Raw genomic sequence first — 16,259 nt, forward strand, 5'->3', positions numbered from 1 at the left:
TGGAAATCATACAGAAAAAGCTCATTTATACACTTCTGCAATGAAGAAATGCATGTGACTGGCAAAAATATCCAGATATTTTGTGACAATTAAATGTCTGATCAAATCAAGGGATCCAATGTGTGGCAGATAAACACACAGCACATCATTATGCCAGCTCTGCCATTCTGCTAAATGGATCAATATACCCATGAGTTTTGTCTTCATCCTAGTCCTCCCATCAGAGAAATTGGGATGGGGTAAATTAGCAGGAAATGGGATTCACTCACTGGCCTTTGCTGGTCTGTGACACATCATTAGACCCAATTCATCAGTCATCTGTTTTTGACCAAAGGGATGCTGATGGCTAGATATAAGTCTGGTGTACATGAAAAACTCCTGCATTCTCAATACAGCCTTGTCAGAGTCCTTGGTGCTCACTGTTATGCCACATTTCAAGCCACATCATTTTTTGTTTTGCCTATTCATCCAAACATTCCACATATTGGATACATAATGTGGCCACTAGGGGCTGTACCAGCACCCCAAACCCCAGACACAACTACACACAATAACTTGTACCTTTTACAGGCTTCCTTTCCTCAGTGTCATTGCGGCTCTCACACAACACATTACAGCCTGGTAATACTGTCAATCACTCCCTTTGCTCCTTCCATTTTCTTCCACTTCCTCCCAGTGGAGTGTTTGTCTGTCTCTTTTCCTGACTCTGACTCCTGGTTCTTATTCTATTACGTCCAAGAAGCACTTCCGGTTCAGATAGGACCACAACAGTCCTTGTATCATTACTACTCGAAAGCTGTCCCTGGTAACCACCACAGGACCACTACTCTCATGCTGCCCTGAAGACGTTCATGATGGGGCTTACTAGATGGGATGCTGCCTCTCAGTGTACAGGATGATGCTTTGCCCATAGCAGACAGTTATCCACTGTGCTGTCCTTTCTGGTTCCTAAATCCATCCCAGTGTCGCTTAGTGGCTGTTAGGACACCAGCCCTGGGGTAGCTGCTCTAATGAACTTCTACATCTGGGTCCTGGCACGGAAAGGCGATACTGTCACATCATCCTTGACCTTCCGTTTTCAAAGCGTCATGGCCAGGGAAAGGAGTGGGGTCAATACAGGCTAGGACACTGGTTCATACTTCACACTAAATATACTTTTTAAAATATATAAATTTGTATTGTAAAGAAAGACTGAGGACATGTCAGAGATTGGGATACAAGTCAAGTCAAGTCAAGTTGAGGAGCATGCACTGGTACAGTGTGTTGTCTCACCCACTACACAACAAAACAACTCGGGATCCCGGTTGGCAACCCCCCCAGGCAGATATGAGGTCCAGTCCCACCCTCTGGAAATGACCCTCTATCTACTGCAGCCAGGTGTTACGTGGCTGGTCCAGCCACTCGGATCCCCAACAATGAGGATCTTACAAGCTGGATCACCCTCGGGGAAACGCACCACATGCCGTAATTGGCACTCCCTCACAATGCAGGTAATGTGCCTCATTTGGGACTCCATGAGCAACCGCTCATTCGACACAAAGTCAAACCAGCAGTACCCAAGGTTTCTCCGAAGAGACACAGTACCAAAGGAGTCAAGTCTTCGACTCAGGTCACTGGATAGCGTCCATGTCTCACAAGCATATAGCAAGACAGGAAGCACCAGGACTTTAAAGACCTGGGGCCTCATGTATAACGCCGTGCGTAGAACTCACACTATAACATGGCGTAAGCACAAAAGCGGGAATGTGCGTACGCACAGAAAAATCCAGATGCAGGAATCTGTGCGTACGCAAAATTTCACGTTCTTCCACTACATAAATCCCGATCAGCGTGAAAAGTAACGCACGTGCACGCGCCTTCTGTCCCGCCCCAACTCCTCCCAGAATTATGCCTCTTTGAATATGCAAATCGATATAAATAGCCTTCTGTGAAAAGACAATGGGAAAGGCACAGGGGAAAATATAAGAATTTCAGCGAATACCAAGTGGAGGCAAAGGAAAAACGTACTATTTGTTGGTTTAAACAGTGATATAAACAACAAAAGGAAAGACAGAGTGTCGGGGAAACTCAAAGGCTCAAGTTCACAAAGTCGCACAGTGCCCGAAATAAAAAAGAAGTTGTCACATATCAAAGTCGCCGTGAAAAGGCGACTTGTACCAGACCATCTGAGTGTCATATGAAAGCTTATTAGGGTACAGAGAAAAAAAATAGGCACACAGTAGGAAAAAAGCACGAAATGTCAACTTTAATCTTGAAATTTCCACTTTAATCACGTAGTTTATTTTGCCATTAAAGTAGAACATCATAAACTTCATCTTAAAATCGTTTATTTTACTAGTTTCTCAAGTAGCACGTTAAATGCTTTGTTCTGTGTTTGATCTTCTATGTGCTCTATGTGTGTGAATCACTACGTGCTTCTGTTCTTTCTCTTTCTCCAACAGGACACATAATCCATTACATTTGTGATATTACAGCTCTCTGAATAATTAAAATACTGAGATGTATACGTGATATCTTTTTCATGATGATAGGAATGAAAGCATATTATTAAACATGGGAAAACGGTGGCGCAGTGATTGTTCATATCTCACGTAAGAGGCTTGCTGCGCCATGTGCGACCTTCGATGATATAATTTATTACAGCAGTACTGTCTCTCTCAAACGTACTAACCTCCAATTCCTGTCCTTACTTTTCTTTCTCCAAATACCCAATCGCCACACAATCAGCTCTGTAATAGACGTTAAGCCATCTGTAAGCTTAGAACGCCGATTCTTCAAAACTTTTAAGGAACATTGAAATATCTTCGTAGTACATGTTTAATTATTCTATCCGTCTATCCTTCCAGTGTCGCGTCAGCACCAGCAATAATACAGCGCAAGGCAGGAGCTATCCGTGAACTAGCTAGTGCTGCGGCACCGTGTTCTCACATGTTTAATTATTAACAATACATATTATTTAAATGAAGTTAAAGTTTTATCTGTATACTATAAGCAACATATTTTGCTGCATTTCATCTTAAAAATGACATCGTCATCATACGCACTTTATAAAGTGGCACAGGTTGTGCAATATTATAACTGTAGTGCAAGTTTACAGTGGGTTAATTGTACTTATAAGTACAAACAGTTCTGCAAGGGGCACTTGATGGACTGATTGAGTGCGTTTATAGTTCTTGGGATGAAACTGTTTCTGAAACGCGAGGTCCGTACAGGAAAGGCTTTGACGCGTTTTGCTGTGGCTGAGGTAGTGTGTGCTTGAAACTGTATACCGATAATTCTCTTTCCCATCAGCTGCTGCTGTGATTCCCCACTCAGATGCAGTGATATAAATACTCCGAGTGGTGCAGTGAGAGTAATATGGAAAAAGATGATCCGCTGTGGCAACCCTTAATGGGAGCAGCTGAAAGAAGAAGAAGATGCATTGAGAGTAACAACGCTAAAGCAGTTATGGTATTTAGAATACTATGGCTATTCCCTGGACCATTATATTGCTACAGGTTAATTACAATCAGATGCATTACACTAATAAACAATATGCAGTTAATTTCAGTGTATTTATAAAGCCGCGTCAGGAATGTGGGTCTAAGAAAGAAAGGGTAACTATACAGGAACAGTAGCACTGCTTTGACGCTGGGTGCTGCCAGTCTGCAAAACCGAGCGGAGAAATTGCATATGCCAGGGTATGAGGTACCGTGGAAATGTGCGTGGCTTTACGCCAAGTTTAGGTTTTATACATCGCGATTTGAGCGTGGAAACATTTGTGCGCAACATTTCCGTGCGTACGCACCGTTTATACATGAGGCCCATGGACCTTCGTCCTTTTGAATAGATATCGGGAGCGCCACACACCCCTTTCCAGCGACCTTGTGACCCCTCATGCTGCCCCAAACCGTCTACTGACTTCACAGGAAGAGTCACCAGGGACATGAATGTCACTGCCAAGGTAAGTAAACCTCTCAACGAGGTCGACACTCTCTCCGCAGATAGACACACTACTGATGGCTGTGCCTAAGAGGCCATTAAAGGCCTGGATCTTGGGTTTTTATCCAGGACACTCGCAAGCCCAGACACTCAGACTCCTCACTCAGTCTCTAGAGAGCCCTGATCAGAGCATCTAGATGCCCTCTAGATTGGGAAAACTGCCAAACCCTGGCTGGTAATAAAAATAGCAAACTTAGCCTTTTTATAAATACAAATATTTATTATCACAAAAAATGCACTGATACAGTGAAGCTCTGAAAAGCACAAAAGGCAAAGAAGGAGTTGCCTAAATAGGCAATCCCATAGCAAACAATAGCCCAATACACAAATCCTGAGTACAAGTCAAAAACAGAGTATATGGTCAAAAATCCAGTAATAAATAAAAAAAGCAAAAGACACTAGAACTCATCAACACCATGAGCGCATTCAAGGAACTGCAAAGGACTGTGGGATTCCGTCTGCCTTTATAGGAGTGCACTTCCTTGATGGTGATGGACAGGAGGCCCCGCCTCTTGGAAGCTCACCCATAAAACACATGGCACATGGAAAACAATACATATGCATAAAGAAACTAAATTACTGTCAATGTTAACATGATAAAAGAACAAAACAGACATAAAAGAGACTTTCATATCCCAGCCAGGGGCCGGGGAAGAAGCATAACACATTTAATGAAAATCACAATAAAAGTAACTCAAAAACCATGACAGCCTCAGCTGTGGCTCAAATGTATTATAAGGCAGCTGCTAATCGGGAGCTCCATCTTTCTCAAGTGCTGGCCTCAGAATGAACCGTCTCTACTAGCAGATGACCAGTATACATAGAGGTTCTTTGGGAAGGGGGTGGGACGTCAGGTCAGGGGGGAATGAGATGAGGCATCTTCTTGGACTTGTCCATCAGTACTGCGGATGATAAAGGGAGAGGCAGTTAGCAACAGCACCCCACCGTGACCTGGGGTGGAACTTCTTACTGCACAAGAGATTTGAAAGTGTTCCCTGAGTGTGTGTATGTGACATTGTTTATTATGATGATTCTCCAAGTAACAGGAACTGAACTGAAAGTCCAAAACTGCCTAGCTTAAAAACATATAGGAGTTTATTTATGGTGCCATGGATAACACTGCTGCTTCATAGTTCTTATGCTTAAATCCTACATTGATTACTTTCTGAAGTTTACGCAAGTCCTCCATACATTTCCTAGGCATTCCATTTTGTTGACACGTCTCCTAACAATCATTTTAGATGAATAAGTGACTTTAAGTTAGCCCAGTGTGGCCGTTTGCCCAACAATGAACTGGTGATGCAGTTAGTGCTGATTTCCTCCTCTGATTCCAAGCCATTGGAATGAGCTGTCAGGCTGCAAATGACCTGCCAAAAAACAAAAAAGAGTCGAAAGAATAGACAAACAGAAGACCAAAATCAAACCACCTGGGTCGCACAGAGGTTAGCATTGCCATCTCACAGCTCCACTCCCCCGAGTTTGAATCGTAGCACAGGAGCTGGCTGGGTTTTTCTTTAGGTAAGCAGGCTTTCCTGCCACCTCCTAAAGGTTTGCATTTAAATTTGCTCCCACAGGGTGCACAAAGTTATGCCCTGTCAACGACTGATGTCCCATCTGGAATGCTGCTGCTGGGATCAGCTCCAATCCCATTGACCCTCAACAGGATTGAATTTGTTATATAATGTATGGCTGGAAATTTACTTGCCTTCTGAAATAAAAGCTTCCACATCAGTATATCTGCAGGGTGCTTGGCTTATTTATTTATTCAATTAGTTGCGTGGAATCACAAAGAACTTTTCCATTTTTTTGTTTTTGTTCTATTTGGGAAAGCAAACACTGCCTTGGGGTTCACAAAATAAGGCGCCAATATGATCTCCAGATTATTTGTGCTGCCTTGGAAGCCTTTCATTGGCAGCTTCAGAGAAAATGAGGGACAGGAGACAATCGCTGTAAGGGACACGTTCATAATTTACTTACAGATGTATTCATTGGAAAAGATCAGCATTGTCACGGTCGAAGGGAAATTGAGATAAAACACAAGGTTATTTACGCATAAAGGTGGGTTTTCACAAGAGAGTGATCACTATAGCCTTGAAGTTTAATTTAATAACTCTGGTGATTTGAATCAATAACAGGGCTGAGGGGCTTAGGGCCTTGCTAATGGCAAACAATGCCTTTCTGTTCGGGACTCCCAGTCTGATGGATATTAAAAATTCCTTGTTTCTATTGATCTAACTACATTTATTTTTTCTCCCTTCTTCAGTAAGCATATCCAGGTTGCTAATGGGATCTGGCCACATAAATACAGCAGTCTCAACTGGCCATTAGGGATAAATAAACGTTAGAAAGCAATTGGCGCTTTGTGTTGTAAATCAGCACATCTGGCTCAATTTGCTACTTTCTTTTGTTCTTGCAATTTAATATCCCCCATTGGGATGGCAAATGAGTACGGATTCCCTTTAAATCTGCCCTCCTTGCAGAAGTGCTCTTTAGAGCCTTCCTCAGGCTGTTAGGAGCGGGAGCCATAGATCTACTGCCTAACTTGTCTTCATCACTCATTGTGAGGGCCCAATGTCGAATCAGTATGGCGATAAGAATGAGTTGAAAGCGATTATTAAAAAAAAGAATTGATTTATTACAACGCTGAGATATTTCTTATTTAATTAATTGAGGTAAATTTTTTAAAAAGCCAGCGTACTTTATTTCTCTGCATGAAGTCAAATTCTCAGTGGCCTGTTAGATTGGCTACAAATGTTTTACACATTTACAGCTAACTGTCTGCCAAGAATTTCTGAGATAATGAATTCAGGATACGTTGATTGTCTGGATGGGATGAATATTTTTCTCCTCAATCACTGCATATCTCAATGTGTTTCACAGTAACACAGGAGCCCCTGCCACCCCAGACCCCAGCCTCCGCCTGACTCTTTATCCACAGCACTCAGAACAGGACACCAAACAGCCTGTCGCTTACACCCGAACATTGATTTTGGGGCCTGTGAAGGCTTTTAAACACTCATCTACCTACTGGTTTTGTAGGTACCACATTAAAACCTGATGCTACTGAGCACCAAAACCCTGGACACACCACACTAAAGAGTCACAGGTGAAAATAAAGAATGTTTATGGCAGAAAATACCTTTTTATACAGACCAATCCCACAGCCTTTCAATGAACAATCCTCCAGGTGAGGTTTGCCTTCGGCCTCCCGACTCCGACTCACAGGAGGAGGCTGAATGGCCCGCTTTTGTGTCAGACCCAGGAGCACTTGAGGTAGTGGGGCGTAGTCCAACAGAAGAGTGTCCGGGTCAGATGTAAGCCTCCTTCTCCCTGCACTGCCCTCTGGTGGCACCCAAGGGGCTTGACAGAGTTGTCCCTCTGGATTACAATTCCCACAAAACCCTGCAGGAGTCCTTATTGGGTCCACGTTAGCAGAGCACTACCATCTATTATACTGCTCTTGATATCCCAGCTCATCCCTGCTGTCCACTAATTTATCTCTTTGCATGGGACGTTGATGTTGCCTCAACTGGCTGGGTTATGCCCCTTTCATACTGTCTTTCCATTACGGCATCACAGCCGGGAAAGGTTGCAGCACAGCATTCACATGGGTTAGTTGAGTTATTTGAATGGACAGTGTTAGGTGCAGGAATTGCCTCATTTAATTAGAGAAGGGACAGATTGTTTCAGTTAATCCTCGTAGAAATTAAACAATAAAGATGACTAAGCAAGTTATTGGACTGAGAAAGGGTTTTAATCTCGAAGAGTCAACAGAAGCAGCAACCCATGGTAAATACTGAAATAAAGCTTTAAAGTTTAAGGCTATCATTCTGCACCAGCCCAGAGCCAGTCATGACATAACAGGTAGCAGGTATCGTCCTTAATAAAATAAAATAACTTGTATAGCCCTTTTCTCACTACTCATTATGCTTTACATAGACACTGTATTGGGAGCCAATGTCAACCACCACCAATGTGCAAAATCCATCTGGATAATGTGATGGCCGCCATTTTATTCATCAGTACGCTCACCACAAATTAGGCAATAGGCGGTGACGGGATGAGGTAGTGAATGATTAGGGGCCAGAATGGACAAGGACGCGGTGGGCAATTTAGAAAGAATATTGGGGTAGATCCAACTTTTTTCAAAAGATGCCGAAGGATCGTTTATGACCCCAGAGAGTTAGGACCTCAGGTTTACATCTCATCTGAAGGACAGCGCCAATCTTTACAGCACAGTGTCCCATTCATTGCATTTAGGCATTGGGATCCTCAGCCCCCTCAAAAGAACTTTCCAGAAAGCTTTGTATATGTTTTTCATTTCTCCCTGTAACAGTTGCTGTCACTGCAGGTGGCTGACACTACCCTGTTGGTCTTCTTCTTCTTCTTTTGACTGCAACCATTAGGGGTTACCACATCTCTTCCTCTCTTCTGCATCTTGCTCTGTTACAACCATCATCTCTCACCACATCCATAAACCCTCTCTTAGGCCTTCCTCTTTAGCATCCTTTTCCCAGTATACCCAGCATCTCTCCTCTGCACATGTCCAAACCAATGCAATCTCGCCTCTCTGACTTTGTCTCCCAACCGTCCAACCTGAGCTGACCCTCTAATGTACTCATTTCTAATCCTGTTCATCCTTGTCAAACCCAATGCAAATCTTAGCATCTTTAACTCTGCCACCTCCAGCTCTGTCTCCTGCTTTCTGGTCAGTGCAACCGTCTCCAACCCATATAATAAAGCTGGTCTCACTACCGTCCTGTAGACCTTCCCTTTCACTCTTGCTGATACCAGTCTGTCACAAATCACTCCTGACACTCTTCTCCACCCATTCCACCCTGCCTGAACTATCTTTTTGACTGCAGATGGCTGCCCCACCCTGTTGGTAAACATTTAATTTTCCATTCTACTACACTCACCACACCAGGTAGCTGGCCTCACTTAGTCTGCTAGACACCATTGCATTATATGATTTATCAAGTTAGAAAACCAAAAGAAGATCTGATAATTTAAATTTATTCTTCCTTTGTTTTCAAAAGAAAAACAGAAAGCATGTAAAGCATCCTGCTAGCAGCCAAAGTTGTAGGATTCTTCTGGAGCCCCTTTAGTTTCTGGGTCATTCGATTCCTTTTTAAGGTGAAACAGGTGGGCAGATCAAGACCCCACATGACATCTCTTCCTCTGGTTTCAGTGGCTTTTGATCTATGTGGAAAGCCGATGGAAATGCAATACTGTTAAGGGCAGTGAATAGTCACGCTCATGTCTATGTACTTTTTATGCATCTTCAAGTCAGTGGCTAAGTTGCTGTGACAGTTTTTTAAGCTGGTTCTCAGCAGGAAGCCAGCATGTTTACATGTACTTCTGGGTGGTGTCCCTCTATTCTACTTACCATACATGGGGGCCGAGTTACCTACATGACTCCAGTACATCACCCCATATACCTGAGATGTACAAATATTAGAAGGATTTGTCAGGCAGAATAAATGACTGTGTATAAAAGTGACATATTTTATACTTTTATCCACACAAAGATACACAAATTAAAATGATAACAGTCTGAAGGGCACAGCTAGTGATGCTACAATTTTTTAAAATGTGTTAAAGCTGTAGGATGGGCAATAAAATGATCAAATCCAATGTAGGCCATGCATTAATATAGTAAAGTATTTATAGCACTCGAGGAAGGTGCAGCTCAGCTCCCTGAACAAAGGCTAATGACAACTTCATTGAAAGCACATCAGCCCAACTGTCTTTAATGTTCTTTATTTTCAGCACAATACAAAGTCCTTGTTTCTTCCGGATTTCTTGAGCAGACAAGCACCTCGTAAAGAAAGAAAATGTCAGTTGAATGAACGAGTAGACAATGTCCAGGTATTTATAGACACTGTCTCTGCATGAAGATTGTATGTAGTTGGTGTTCAAAAAGAGCAAGATGGTATATCTGTCCTTTGGAGGACATAGATAAAACCTGGTGGGCTCTTTTGGGGGGTTACTGATTGCAAATATCTAGTAAAAAATGTAATGATGAACTTTTAAGTTTTAGGTTTTAACAAAATCAGCATTGTACTTGCTGAAGGTATTATGGGAAGCAAGGAAGTAAATTTTTGAGGAAGATTGCTTACTAAGACACACTGCCTTGCAGATTATTATTATTATTATTATTATTATTATTATTATTATTATTATAGATAAGCAACATACAGCATGTTTCAGTGTGGCTTGCTTCACTGCTGCGGGTGTCTGGTTTGAAATCTCTGTGGTGTCTCGCCCATTCACATGTTTTTTTCTCTTCGTTTTTCAAGCCTTATCTGAAGCATGTACATATTAAACTGTGATGGACTGGTACCCAAATGGAAGGTTCCTGTTTTGTCTTTGATGCTGTCAGGATTGGTTTCAGCTACCTAGAAACAAAGAATTGAAAGAATTGAAGTCAGGGCAATTATGAAGGACTGTATTATCTTATATAAAAATGTCTACGCGTGGAAGTATGTGTGTCTGTCTGGCCCGAAAGTGAGAGGTGGAGTCGGGGTAAGGGCTCTGCCTCCGAGGAAACAGAAAACTCAGTTAGCAGCTAATAACACAAGCGAGGCCTGCGCATCAGCAAAACAAAACCTCAGAAGAAAGACAAAGTCGCTTAGCCGCTAACATTGGCAAAACAGTGTTCCTTTTAGTTTTCCTCCTGCCGCTAATGCACAAATGATGTGAGCACGTCGGCAAAATGGATCTTCCTAGGAGAAAGATGGCCTGAGTAGTTCGTTTCAATTACCTGACATCCCTACATTTCAGTTTTTTTTCTGATGATTTCAATAGTTTCTAGAGACACGTGCTTTTTACAACACAGGCTTACACAGCTAGTAATGTATATTTATCCACCCTGATAAAAAGAATGTTTTTATGTGTCAGTCTATTGCATTTCTTATTCCAACAGATGGTGCATCACAAACATTTGTATTGATAACAAAGGTATATAACAGGTATTAAACAGAAGAAGCATTTATCATTCATCTTATCACCACAACTGTTTGTGATGCACCATCTGTTGGAATAACAAATACAATGCAGTCTATTACTACATGCATTACAGAAAATATTCCAACAATGGTGCACTGCAAACATCAATGCTGAGGACAAGTTAATTACTTAGATTTCAACTTGTCTTAGACAGGTAGCACTGCTAGCATATAAACAAATTCCAAAAAGGAGCTGAATGATGAATATTAAATAGTTGCAGTGGTATCTACACTATGTGAATCCCCACCAGGGAGTTTTGAGCTTTGGACATAACAACATAAGAAATTTGACAAACAAGAGATGCCATCCAGTCCATCAAACTCCTTTGTTTAGCTAAAGGCCAAGCTGTCCCAATATCTCATCCAGGTACTTCTTAAAGATTACCAAGAGTTCTCCTTTAACTACATGGCTTGGTAGTTTCTTCCAGATTCCCACAACTTTTCACCTAAGGAAGTTCTTCCTGGCTTTAGTCCTGCACTGAAGTATAAATGAGAAAGCGGAGGCAGGAGACTCTGAAAACAGAAGTAGTGGTTCACTGTTAATGAATAGTAAATAGTTAATACAGTGCAGATTCCCAGATCTGAAGAGTCCCGTACCCATGACTGAGTTCTGCTTTACTGCTGCTAAGGACATGATGTTAAGTTCGTCACTTCAGAATTTGTGGCTGAGTACAATTATGAAATGTAGTAGCCCAGGTCTTGAGCCATTTAACAGAGGAAAGAAGTGTGAACAAAAGTTGGATGCAGTGCAGTGAGTCAGATAAAATCTTCTTTGCCTTATGTTTCAGTATGGAAAAGTAGATTAAATCTACAGTGTGGTGGGAATGACTGATATTTTAGCGGTTTACACTATTCTCTTTATGTGTTTTGTTGTTTTTTTTCCATCACAATGTATTGTTTTGTCAGTATGGTGTTACTTGTCCTACAAGTTTTAAAGGCTGTTTTCCTTCAGGCCAGTCTAGAGTGCAGGAAACTAAAACACCCAACGTCCAAAATTGTTACCTTATGCTAACTTCTTCGTCTTGATCACTGTTGTCCTTTCAGTGACTTCCATGCTTAAAAAGAGCTAAAACTAAAGGCTTTTCTCTTATGTTACAGCATATAATGTATCACCTAAATGCATACATACAAGAGTGGACCCAAAAATTTCTGGAATTGTTAGACATTAAACTTTACTATACAACTTACTGCAAATCCCTTTTAGTCACTGTGAAAAAAACTCCCCTTGTGATGCAATGCACTTGTCCCAGCACTTCTTCCCTTTCTGGTGGAAATATTTCCTGTACTCATCTTAACACAATGGCAAATCTTTTTCCTTTCAGCCACAATTTTAATTTCAGAAGCAAAAAAGGGCCACGGGGAATGAGATCTGCTAAATATGGGAGATGTGAAGCAGCAACCACATTGTTTTTGGTCAAAAATGACAACGCGATATGTCCAGGTGGGCCGTCATGGTGCAAAATGCAGTTTTGCATGCCGAGGCTCCAGATGTTTTTTTTTTCCCTGATGCTTTCCCTCAGACACGTCACCATTTCAGTGTAATGTTGCTGATTAACAGACCACTCTGTTCACAGGGAGGCTGTTTATGTTCAGGTCTGTTAAGGTCGAAAAATACGATTATCGTTGCCTTGATGTTCAATATGACAAGACATGTATCTGTGCGATTGGGGAATAACGGTCAGAAAGATGAATCTCGATCTACTTAGCACAATGTGACTTTTTCTACACGAGTTAACAAGACTTTAGGCATGTGATACCTGGAAGCATAGTTGATAACTTCACCCTAATTCTGTGCTATTGACTGATACAGAGGAATTTTTGGTTCACCTCTTCAAGGGGATGCCTTCATAATGGAGAGAGAACATGCACAGGGAATTATCTCCCTCAGATCACTAGATGGCAGCCTCCCCTGGTGTCCCAGTGGTGCCTCGGTTTCCCACGGGGCATGATGAGAGTTGGAGTTTGCAGACTCAGACCTTTTGGGTTCCACAGGTGTCACCAGGGGGTGCTGCAGAGGGAGCCAGAGTTGGAAAGAAGGACGACAAAGCTTGTGTGGAGGAGTGGAGGCAGTGACTGAGAGAGAGAAAAGACGAAGAAGAAGACAGAGCAGCAGAGTGCTGTATGATGGAGCACTGCTGTGCTTACTGTATGTGTATCGGTGTTGTGGGAAACGATTGAGAAAGAGTTTGCAACAGAATAAAAAAATCCTCAAAGTAACTCTCAAAAGATCTGGAAACAAAGATTGCTCAGTATCATGGTTTAGGGGAAGGCTACAAAAAGCTATCTCAGAGGTTTAAACTGTCAGTTTCAACTGTAAGGAATGTAATCAGGAAATGGAAGGCCACAGGCACAGTTGCTGTTAAACTCAGGTCAGGCAGGTCAAGAAAAATACAGGAGCGGCATATGTGCAGGATTGTGAGAATGGTTACAGACAACCCACAGATCACCTCCAAAGACCTGCAAGAACATCTTGCTGCAGATGGTGTATCTGTATATCGTTCTACAATTCGGTGCAATTTGCACAAAGAACATCTGTATGGCAGGGTGATGAGAAAGAAGCCCTTTCTTCACTCATGCCACAAACAGAGTCGCTTGTTGTATGCAAATGCTCATTTAGACAAGCCAGATTCATTTTGGAACAAAGTGCTTTGGACTTGTGAGACAAAAATTGAGTTACTTGGTCATAACAAAAAACACTTTGCAATGGCAGAAGAAGAACACCGCATTCCAAGAAAAACACCTGCTACCTACTGTTAAATTTGGTGGAGGTTCCATCATGCTGTGGGGCTGTGTGGCTAGTTCAGGGACTGGGGCCCTTGTTAAAGTCGAGGGTCGGATGAATTCAACCCAATATCAACAAATTCTTTAGGATGTTCAAGCATCAGTCACAAAGTTGAAGTTACGCAGGGGTTAGATATTCCAACAAGACAATGACCCAAAACACAGTTCGAAATCTACAAAGGCATACAATGTTCTGGAATGGCCATCATAGTCCCCTGACTTGAATATCATCAAAATCTATGGGATGATTTGAAGCAGGCTGTCCATGCTCGACAGCCATCAAATTTAACTGAACTGGAGAGATTTTGTATGGAAAAATGGTCAAAAATACCTCCATCCAGAATCCAGACACTCATCAAAGGCTATAGGAGGCGTCTAGAGGCTGTTATATTTGAAAAGGAGGTTCAACTAAGTATTGATGTAATATCTCTGTTGGGGTGCCCAAATTTATGCACCTGTCTAATTTTGTTATGATGCGTATTGCATATTTTTAAACTTAATGTCACTGCTGAAATACTACTGTTTCCATAAGGCATGCCATATATTAAGAGGAAGTTGCTACTTTGAAAGCTCAGCCAATGATAAACAAAAATCCAAAGAATTAAGAGGGGTTCCCAAACTTTTGCATATGACTGTATATATACAGTTTTACCATTATCATTTTTTACAAAATATTCAAGCTCAACCATTTTTGTTTTCTACTAACAAATGAAGGCGGTAAGGCATCATATATCCTTTAAAACCTCCCATAATGATAAAGGAAAGCAGTGAATGAGTGACTGAGGAGTCCAGTACTTGAAATGCTGACTTTGTTTTCTGCAGTTTATGTATTAAATAACTTAGCCTGTTTTTGGTTTTCAAATCACAGACCCAGTAAACAAATATCCCCCTCAAATGCACTATTTATATTTTCCAAATACACATCATAAAATCTGAGGAGCATGTGCAGGTTTTACAGTAATCCCCTTTCATCATTTTTAAACAAACATACACACAGCTGAAGAACTTGTTCCATGTACTTTTCAAAGTCATATGATTGTGTCTGCTCTTGTTATGAGAGATTGGGGAGTCCCCTTTTCAGTGTTTTTAACTCTGTATACTGTAATTGTGGCTGTGGTTTGTAACTGAACAGGTTTTTTATGCAAAAAAAATGAGTAGCTAAAATACATCGAGTCACCCTCCCCCATTTATTTTCCTTATGACATTCATTTTGTAATCTTCTCATTTTCATCCCATTCCTTTTAAATATTTCCAGCCTGTGGCAGATAGCAGAGTGAGATGACTGTTGATGTTGCTGTGGTAGAGGTATGGGTGAACAGTAACCACCATGTCTCCTGGATTACTCGAGGTCTGTATCAACAGACAGTTGTCTTGGCCTGAACATGTCAAGTCTGCCTGAGTGGACAGGGTACATTGCTTGTTGTACACTTGCTTTAGATAGATAGATAGATAGATAGATAGATAGATAGATAGATAGATAGATAGATAGATAGATAGATAGATAGATAGATAGATAGATAGATAGATAGATAGATAGATAGATAGATAGATAGATAGATAGATAAAACTTTATCAAACCCTTATTTTTCATATTTAAGTTTACTTTTAAACTCTTCAAAATTTTTATTAAAAATATAAATATTTGTTATCTGCATTGTGAAGCTCTTTTCAACTTCTGTTCAAAATGAATTGACACATCTCGTAAATGCAGTGTCAGACAGGCTAGAGAAGAAGCTGTTGCACCGGTAAAGCCTTGTCATTGTTAAGACAGCCAGACCCACAACTGGCTAACAGAAATCTTCTTTTGGTTGGCAGTACAACTGGTGGCCCTGACTCCAGTGACTTGTGCTTGCTTAGCACCTCCGGCCTTTTCTTTGAGGATGACCTGAGTGAGAATGAGAGATTCCTTGCCGGTGACAAACTGCTTGAAATGTAGGTGATCCAACATCCTGTACCTTTCCTATAACTTTGTCTCTTATATTTAGGCAACAATCTAAAAAAAATGGTAAATTGCACTACAGTAATCCCTCGCTATATCGCGCTTCGCCTTTCGCGGCTTCACTCTATCGCGGATTTTATATGTAAGCATATTTAAATATATATCGCGGATTTTTTGCTGGTTCGCGGATTTCTGTGGACAATGGGTCTTTTAATTTCTGGTACATGCTTCCTCAGTTGGTTTGCCCAGTTGATTTCATACAAGGGACGCTATTGGCAGATGGCTGAGAAGCTACCCAACTTACTTTTCTCTCTCTCTCTCTTGCGCTGACATTCTCTGATCCTGACGTAGGGGGATTGAGCAGGGGGGCTGTTCGCACACCTAGACGATACGGACGTTCATCTAAAAATGCTGAAAGATTATCTTCACGTTGCTACCTTCTGTGCAGCTGCTTCGTGAAGTGACATGCTGTCCGGTGCTTCGCATACTTAAAAGCTCGAAGGGCACGTATTGATTTTTTATTGTTTGTTTTTCTCTGTCTCTCTCTC

This window comes from Erpetoichthys calabaricus, chromosome 1 (assembly GCF_900747795.2).
Source record: "Erpetoichthys calabaricus chromosome 1, fErpCal1.3, whole genome shotgun sequence".
Taxonomy (NCBI): domain Eukaryota; kingdom Metazoa; phylum Chordata; class Cladistia; order Polypteriformes; family Polypteridae; genus Erpetoichthys; species Erpetoichthys calabaricus.